Consider the following 10,275-nt stretch of genomic DNA (forward strand, 5'->3'; position numbering starts at 1 on the left):
CCAAGCAGCTATTCTTCATGTGCAAGTCTAGACATTGAGCATCAGAACGCTCTCTGATACTTCCGGATATTTTTATTTGCCTTTCTTGTCCATTTTACAGCCAGATTTCTGTTACTGCTATTAAGTCAAGATCTTCCTGCAAAATAATTGCTTCCAATTCTCCCACTTTATTTCCCACACTCTGTGCATTGCAATACATCAATTTTAACCTTTTCTTTGCTTTTTTAAAAAAAATCTTCTTTTCCCATGATTTTTTGGTATCCGCTAGCCCCTACCTTCACTTCAGTCTTTTTCCTGTTTACATCTAGTCCATCGGATTTTACTCCTCTACTCGATATCCTTCTTGCTAAATTGCTTACTGCATGAATATTCTCCTCATCTACTTCTCCCTTTTCTATTAGCTGATCCGGGTTGTTTTTAATTTCACAGCTTCCTACTTTGAAGCCCTCATCACCTCACGTTCTAACCGTTTTGCCAGTACGTTAACACCCTGCTGTTCAGATGTAGCCCGTCCTTACGGAATAGCTCTCATTTGTCCCAGAACTGGTGCCAATGACCAACAAAGTGGAATTGCTTTTCTTGACACCACACCTTTAGCCATGCATTGATTTCCCTAATCTACCTGCCCTTCCCTATTCTACCGCATTGGCTGGGGAAGTAATCCTGAGATTACCGCCTGTGAAATCCTGTTCCTAAACGTGTTTCCTAATCTCCTAAATTCATTTTGCAGGCTTGTCTTTACCTACATCACTGGCTCCTGCATGGACCACGATGCTGCCTTTCCCCTTGCACAACCTTTTCTACTCGATTCGATACGTCCCTTACCTCAGCATCTGGGAGGTAACAAAGCATCCAGGATTGACGGTATGGTTTGCAAACTATCGTCAGTCCCTCTAAATATTGAATCCCCTAGCACTACAGCATTTGTGCCTGTAACGATTTATACTCTCAGTTAATAACCTCTACCAAAGTGTCAATTGTAACATCAATGCCTAACCATGTCCTTATTGTAAACTCAATGCATTACTTTATGAAAATATTGGTTGTAATTAGATAGAGCTTGAAAAGTAGTAATAGTTCATACATTTCTGTGTCAGCTTTGTATTTGAGCACTCTGGCAAGAAGGGATTAATTCATTCCACTGGATTTGTACTGTAATTCTGTATTGATTGGCCCTGGGTGTAACTATTAATTTATCCGGGACTGGATACGTAAGGCAGTTCGGAGATGAGCTAAAGTAGGCATCTTATAAACCGTAGGAGAAATCTGATTCCGCCAAATATATACATATATATATGTGAAGAAATAGGACAAAGATTGGTTCAATACCTTTGATATATTTATACTAAATATTGGAAGTTCTGAGCCCACATTCTACAATCCACCGACACCATTATCTTACAGAGTGTACCTTTTACAGGAAGTGTGTGCTAATATACTGCAATTAGATATATATAAAGTTATGTATGTATACATTTTCATATCTCTATATTTGTGTGTGGATTTATGCATAAAGAAGTATATATTCATATATATATAAATGTATGTATGAGTATATAATATATATTATGTATACTGGTGGATCTCTTGTCATGTTGCTGACAGGAACTCGGAAGATATAGTTTGAAATTGAAATAGTACAATGTTGGTAAATGAGAGAATGTGGTGTTTGGGAGAGTGTGCTGATTGTGTAATTATTTAGAAGGTGGCGTGGGAGTAGTTTAGGGGACTAGAGAAGTGAGATGTATATGAGGTAGTGAGAGGGTAGTTGGTGGAGTAGAGAATTGAGGATTTGGGAGGAAGGATATTTAAAGAAGAATACTGAGCAGTGAAGGGGAACAAAGTAGAGTGATTCGATGAGTGGGACGGGAGTACTGTGGGTAGTGAGTATATGAGGGGGGTGGTTAGTGATTGAGATGAACCGCACAGAGGAAGAAAAATTTGGATTCCATTCACTCAGCCACACATTAAATGAATTTGTTGGATTCCTTCTCTCAGCGAGACATAATTTATTTGCTGGATTTGCTCTATTCCATTGAGCTAGCCGCACATAATTAAATGAATTCACTGGATTCCATTCACTCAGCCACAAATGACGGAATGAATTGACAGGATTCCACTGAATGAACCACATTTTATTTAATTAACTTCCTGGATTCAATTTAGTCATCAAAAATTATTTAAACAATTTGATGAACTCCATTTCACTGAGGGACAGGTTAGAGGAGCTACTATAGAGGAGCGGGGTAGAGAGACTGTGGGTGAAACAGAAGATTGAGTAGGTTCACAAACAGGACCAGCTGGACACTGGTCAGAACGGCCACAAGTGTAATAAAAGAGGGAGAGGGGCAGAAGCATGGCAGAACAGCGAGTGGCACAGGAGCAAGAACATATGAGAGCAGGGCCCCCAAATCGGTTTGGAGTGAGACAGAAAGGCCACAAATGGATACTAAGAGGGCGTGGGTCCAATAAGTGGAAGGAAGAGCACCTGAGGCTCTCATTTTAAATTGTAGCTGAAGACAGGGAGGTATGTAGGAGGTAAAAACAGCAATAGTTGGGAGATGGGAGGCCCAGAGGGGAACTCTGATAGAGCCAACTTTGGAAGACTATAGGGGGTGATTTTAAACCCCAAGAACGGGTGGGTTGGGGGCGGATGGGAGTTGAAAATAGTGGTTTTATTGGGTTGCAACCGCAAAATTTTGGGACTCAGAGTCAGAATCAGGGGAACGTAGCAGGAAGCAGCAACAGGATTGGAGGCCCAAAACTGAAATTTGCCACAGGCCAGAGGGGTACCAGAGGCTGGAGGGAAGATCTGAAAAGGTAAAAGTTTACCAGTTTATCTAAAGTTGGTCTGAACAGCTAGAAAGAGAAGATAGTTCTTATTTTCTGCTTCTCTGTTGTCTTTTGTTTCTCTCTCTTTCTTTCAGGTGGAAGTTGTAACGTGGTGGAGCTGCTGATTGTTGAGGGCTGATAGTCTTAACTTCACCCATTCCCAGCTCACTGCACCATCAACTGCTCATTTTTCTCCATCTCTCTTCTCTGTCATCCATCAATCTTAATCCCTATCCTTCCACAGTGTCACCTGAAAGTTAAAGGGATAACCCCACCTTAAGTTAAAGGGATAACCCTATCCCCCCTCCCCTCACCAGAACGTTTTTAAAAAGACTATCCAACACGGCTTCATTGATTTGTAGAAATGGCTCGGGCTGCTGTTGGGTCTGGCCACGCTGGCCGAGCAGAGGCAGGGCGTCTCATCCAGCTGGACCGTACCCCACCACCTGTCCCAGGTGGAGAAGTTCCTGAGGAGGAACCCCTTCGACTGCAAGCCCATCAGACTGTGGTTGATACGGAACATTCTGAGGGTCCTGCAAGGAAAGGAGAGGGTGGATCCAATCGGGCAGTTCCCCGACCAGACGGTCAATGCCATTTGGCAGAATGTCTTGTCGCCAGAACTGACCAACAGGCACCAGGATGTAGCTTGGATGGTGGTGAGAAGGCCCCTCCCCAGTGCATTCCTTTCGGCACGCACGGAATCTCATCATCACCGCGAGCTGCCCTCGAGGCTGCAGCGGGGAGGAGACAGTCGTCTATCTCCTGACGGACTGACCCTTTGCACAGAGGGGGTGGAGAGAGATACGTTGGTATCTGTCCTGGTTCATCCCCAACAGTTCAGTAACACAGGACGCTGTGCTCTACGGGCTGTTCCTCAGGATGCACACCGAGACAAATATCAACTGTGGCCAGAAGGCCATCAACTCGGTGAAGGAGGTACTTTGGGCCGCCCGAAACCTGCTGGTCTTCCAGTTGACGGAGCTGTCCATGTCCGAGTGTTGCCAACTGGCACACTCCAAGGTCCAGGAGTGTGTGCTGCGGGACGCACTGAAGCGAGGTGCGGCCTACGCAAAGGCTATATGAGGAAAGGCCACCGTGTAAGGCCACCCCACCTTGTATTCTACAGTATGTATTATAAGATATGTACTGTGTTTAAATTGTAACATTGGAATCGTATTGTATACGATCCGTGTTGTATTGTTTTGATTTGTATTGCCTTGGAATTGTGGTATCTTTAAATTTTATGAAATAAAGTATATTTTGAAATATAAAACAAGGCTGCTGCCTAATCTTTACAGGTTTTGGAAACCGCCTAGCTTCCCACCCCAACTACCTAATCATTAACCGTTTTAGAAAGTAGCACGTTAGCTTTAAAAGTGCTATGAGCACTTATAATGTGGCTTGCAGATCCTCGTAAGGGCCGCCCTCCTATCTAGGTGATGTTAATTGCAAAAACAAGGGGTGCAGCTTGAGAAGTGCTCTGGTGCCACCCGACCTGAAGAGACATCATCAGAGCAGCCTAGTGAAAGGGAGGCTCTACCCAACAGTCTCCATGCTAGAGATAAAACTGATGCTTAGTGAAAAAAAGATAGAAATATTTGGTAAGAATGTTATGTTCTAATATTAAAATGAGAAAGAGTACCTCTCTTACATTTTCCTTGCCCTTTAAGTAGATTGCACAACATTCTAAGTCTGGTGTTGCAAATGCTTTACAAAGTGTCAGTAATAAGAAAGAAAAGACTTGCATTTATATAGCACCTTGACTTCCACTTTCTCAAGAACTTCAGCAGATCACAAATACATCAAAATAAAGAGAAACCAAGCGGAAATGTAGGAAAGTTTAAACTTTTTAAACACTGCTTCTTATAATTAGGATAATTTACATTTTCTACTTCCTATGCTCGAGACTTTTACAGATACAAAGCAATCTTAAAATGCTATTCCAGCTCCTTTTCTGCAAATACTTATTGATTCTGCACTGCCTCCAATACGTTAATGGCTTGTCAAACAAGCACAGGACTCTCATCTGCAACCTGATCTGTAGGTGCACACACCATTTATTTCAAGAATTCAGAGCAATGATAACTTCTAGTCTTAAGAAGACACACAACTGCATTTTGTTTTCCATGGTATAATGTTCCTGTCCTCATAAAACAGCTCGTCCTCTCACCATGAGCAGTGCCATGGGATATTCATTAATAGAAAGGAAAGTCGGACAGCGTGTATAATGGGTGGTTGATCCACTACCATCTGTTTCATGATTTGCTGAAGTTGAAAGATCTGCCGATAATTTTTGATATATTAAAATATAGATAGAACCAGTGGGACAGGCATCTCTCAGTGTACACTAAGCAGGAGGGAAAGAGCAGTCAAAACAGAATTAGGGCCGAAAGAGTGGTTGAAGCTAAAAGTCTATAGTAGGTTTTTGAAAACAGGATCTGGGGGAGGGATTTTGGGGAGTTCCAGAGGACAGGAGTTTGATGTTAAAGAGTGACTGGCAATGGTGCAGCAAAGAGGATGGAAAACAAGAATGACATCAGTGTCAGAGAAGTAAAAGAATGTGCATTTATATAGCACCTTTGATCTCAGGATGTTCCAAAGCCCTTTACAACCAATTAAATACTTTTGAAATGTAGTTACTGTTGTAATGTAGGGAAATATGGCAGCCAATTTGCGCAAGATCTCACAAACAACAAGATACATTGCTAGATAATCTGTTTTAGTGATATTGGTTGAAGGATAAATATTAGCCAGTTCGTCAAAAGAACTCCTCTGCTCTTTGAACAGTGCCATGGGATCATTTACGTCCACCTGAGGAAGAGGGGGCTCGATTGAACATCTCATCCAAAAGAGGGCACCCCATCAGTACGGCACTGAAGAGTCAGCCTCGATTATGTGCTCAAGTCGTTGGGAGTGGGGTTTGAACTCACGATCTTCCGATTCAGAGGTGGGAGTGCTACCACTGAAACAAGGCTGAAAATTTGGGTGTGCAGAGGGACACAGGGAAGAAGCAGGTCACTGACATAGAATGGGGCAGGGCTGTGAGGCATATGAATGTAGTGAGGGAAGATGTACGGGTGAAGGCAATCTTGGTGACAGGGAGAGAAACTTGACTGGAGGTCAAGCAGCACACTGAAGTTCCGCACCTTTGGACTTAGTTTGAGGTGGCAGTTAGAAAAGTTCATACTTAAGGGCAGAGACAGATAGGAACTGAAGGGAGCCAAAAACGGTAACTTCAGTTTTGCCTATAAGATGGAGGAAATTTTGATTCATCCAAATTTTATGTTAAACTAGTTGGAGTACAGCAACAGCCATAGTTGAGAAAGGAGACTGAAAGGTGCAGCTGGGTGTCATCAGCATACATTTGGAATTTGATCTAGCACTTCTGGACGATGTGACTATGGGAGGCTCATAGATAATGAAGAATGCGAATCAATGAGGGAGCCCTGAAGTACACTAGTGACCACACAAGAATTAGTCATTAGGACAGCTATAAATAAGACTGAGAGAGCAGTGCCATGGGAAGGTGGATTGCATTGCAGAGGAGAGATGAAGGATACAGCGATCAATGGTGTCAAAGGCAAGGTTAAGAAAGATGAGGAGGGACAGCGAACTGTGGTTAGTCACGTAGGAGGCCATTTCTCACTGTAGTCTCTGTGCTCAGGTGGTACAGAAATTAGATTGCAGGGGCTCAAAAAAGGGATGGTGGGTGTCCAGTTGTGTCAGAAAAATGTGTTCTAAGACTGGAGGGAAGACTTGAGGTAGAAACAGACAATCCAGAACAAAATTAATTGGCACTTGGAAAAGTATGGGCTAATAAATAAAAGCCAGCACAGATTGGTTAAAGTCAAATCGTGTTTGACTAACTTGAATTCTTTGAAGAAGTAACAGAGAAGGTTGATGAGGGTAGTGCGGTTGATGTTGTGTGTATGGACTTTCAAAAGGCATTTGATAAAGTACCACATAATAGACTTGTTAGCAATTAAAGCCCATGGGTTTAAAGGGACAGTGGCTGCATAGATACAAAATTGGCTAAGAGACAGAAAGCAGAGAGTAGTGGTGAACGGTTGTTTTTCAGACTGGAGGGAGGTATACAGTGGTGATCCCAAGGGGTCAGCATTAGGACCACTGCACTTTTTGATATATATTAATGACCTGGACTTGGGTATACAGGGCATAATTTCAAAGTTTGCAGATGACATGAAACTCGGAAATGTAGTAAACAGTGAGGAGGATAAAATAGACTTTAGGAAGAAATAGACGGACACATGGCAGATGAAATTTAATGCACAGAATAGTGAAGTGATACATTTTGATAGGAAAAATGAGGAGAGGCAATATAAGCTAAATGGTACAATTTTAAAGGGGGTACAGGAACAGAGAGACCTGGGTGTTTAACGTACAGAAATCTTTGAAGGTGGCAGAACAAGTAGATGAAGCTGTTAAAAAGGCATACAGGATCTATGCCTTTATCGAGGCACAGGGTATAAAAGCAAGGAAGTTATGCTAAACCTTTATAAAACACTGGTTAGGCCCCAGCTGGAGTATTGTGGCCAATTCTGGGCACCACACTTTAGGCCTTAAGAGAGGGTGCAGAGATTTATTAGAATGAGACCAGAGATGAGGGATTTCAGTTACATGGAGTGTCTGGGGTTGTTCTCCTTAGAGAAGATTAAGGGGAGATTTGATTGAGGTGTTTAAAATCATGAAGGGTTCTAATAGAGTAAATAAGGAGAAATTGTTTCCAGCAGCAGAAGGGTCAGTAACCAGAGGACACAGATTTAAGGTAATTGGCAAAAGAACCAGAGACAAGAGGAATAAAAATTTTACACAGTGAATTGTTATGATCTGGAATGCATTGCCTGGAAGGCTGGTGGAAGCAGATTTAATAGCAATTTTTAAAAGGGAATTGGATAAATACTTGGAAGGGGAAAAATTTGCAGGGCTATGGGGAAAAGAGCAGGGGTGTGGGACTAATTGGATAGCTGTTCCAAAGAGCCAGCACAGGCATGTCGGGCTGAATGGCCTCCTTCTGTGCTGTATCATTCTATGATAATTTACGAGAACAAGGGGGTTTACTGTGGATTTTTTGATAGGGTGGGGATGATGACCATTTTGAAGGATGTAGGGACAATGGCAGAAGACAGTAATAGTTATGTTGGTAAGGGGTGAGAACTGGGTGGGGGGGGGGGGTAGTGAAGGAATGTTGGGTGGTCAGGAAGCAGGTGGTAGGCTTTACAGATAACAGAACTTTAATGCAAACTGGAGATTTTTTGGGGGGGGGTACAGAAATGTTTGGAAGAGAAAGGAAAGAGAGTGGGGAGAATACAGAGGCGGAGACCCTGTATAAAATTTGTACTGACATCATGGCATCAAGGCTAACAGGGCTCACCATTATTTCAGGGCAAATGGAAGAGCAAGTTCCGCCAAGTATTCATGCTCAAATGTGGAAATCTGGAAATTCCTCTACCATTTGCCCTGCTCGTTTGAAAGCTGCATGGGAAGGACAACTCGCTGGCTGAAGGAACGGACCAGCACAAACTTGCTGCACTACCCAGCTGAAAACTAACTAATCTCTCCATAAAAAACGTATGCTGAGTTACATCAGGTCTAAACTAACTTTTAACGGTGTGGTTAAGTACTAAGTAACAACCTCTCTGGAACTGAAAATTAACTTTTAAAAATGTGGCATCTCATTCCTCCCAATATTAATTGTTGAATATTTTAAGTTTTTAAATTAAAAAATTTTTTTTTTTAAACTTGTACTTTGTTGCTTATCTCTTTTTAAATCTTTTTATTTCACTTTCTCTAACTGACTTTATAGTGAATTTACTAATCTGACATTTCCTGGTTCTTAGTCGGCACAGCTTGTGAAGGATGCTTCACTTCCTGGTTCTGACTCCACAGCTGGTCAAGGATGCTTCAAGCTGATTGGTTGAGGGGATAGAGATCCTTTCCATGCTCTCACAGCTGACAAAAGCCCACAAATAGTTTGTGGGTGAGTTTATAACTAGCAGGCAAGGTTTGTTTGCTGCTCAGTGCAATTTCTGGGCCATTAATAAGCACAAGTAAAGCCTTCCCATGGTCTGATGTGATGTCCAAAATGCAGCCCCTAAGCTTTCATTCAGCTGGCGGTTCCATTCTTCTATGCATGCTTCTGTACATCAGAGGGTCTGGCTAATCTACTCAAGCATCCTGGGAGTAAAGAAGGCTGTTCCTGATTAGTCTAAAGCACCAAACCAATTGTTCTTTTTCAAGAAACTTAAATCTTCCAGATCCAGGGAGTTCAGAAAGACTGAAGATTCGCTATGCTCCTCTCTGAGCAGCAGGCAAGGACACTATCTTTAGTGAGTGCAGCAGCTGCAGTTAGGTGTGGCAATGGTGGCAGTACAAACTTGAACTTGAGAAGTCAACAAAAGGAACTCCAGTAGTGGACGAGGCCAGAGAGGATTAGGAAAGCAGAGAAGGAAACTAAGCCAGAGCAGCAAAAGGCTTCGATGTTGCAGCTCTTGTATATTTATTGTAGAGAAGAAAACAATGGTGTGGGATATGATGTTTAATCATGATTCTGCCTGACTTTTAATCATATGCACCCCCACTCAATGATTGGACCATGTTTCTGGCCCATTTCTCCACGAGAGCATAGCCCTCATCTGATGCATATTCAAACAACCCTAGTTCCACAGGTAGTAGTTTAACTACAAATAAACCAGTGTACAAGGAGAGCATTCGATGGGAAGAACAAGTCAAGTTTTGTGTCAATATTCCATGTAGTCTTAGTGGATTGGTGCTGCGTAACAAAATGCAGGGGGGTCAGGGAAGAAGGTAGGAGGAACATGGAGTGTGTTTCTTCATTGCTCATTGAAAAAAGGTATCCCATACTTCTACAAAGACCACCTTTCCACTTCTCCCCTCTCTTTTGGAGAGTGACCCTTTACAGGGCATCTTGGCTGCAATAGCTGGTACAGTTCAATAGTGGTATAGTAATATTGAGTACTATCCCGGTTTTCAAAGGTTAGGAAGAGTATAGTCTTTGGAACCTCATGCAAGTTTGCTACCTTTCCACACAACAGACTATTTGAGTGTGGAAGGCATCATAGTGAGCCCAATTCTGTCCTAATTCAAAATTCAACTACATATACACTTTTCTAGCAGCAGTCACTGAATTACAGTTGGGGAGCAGAACCATGGCTGATTTACTTTCCTCCCTTGCCCAGAGTAGAACAATTGTATAAGTGCATTTGCACCACCCAAGGAGAAAAACTGAATACTGGAGTCAAACTTGGGACCTCATGTATATGGCCGAGTATCACTCCAGGTACTGAATACATAAGCTAGCATTTGCACCCCATGGAAGCTATATAAATCAAACATACACTAAATACACACAACTCCAGATTTGTAAAAAGGCTTTATTTTTCTTCCCACTTTTGACGATCTTGT

The sequence above is a fragment of the Heptranchias perlo genome, chromosome 25 (genome assembly GCF_035084215.1).
Source record: "Heptranchias perlo isolate sHepPer1 chromosome 25, sHepPer1.hap1, whole genome shotgun sequence".
Taxonomy (NCBI): Eukaryota; Metazoa; Chordata; class Chondrichthyes; order Hexanchiformes; family Hexanchidae; genus Heptranchias; species Heptranchias perlo.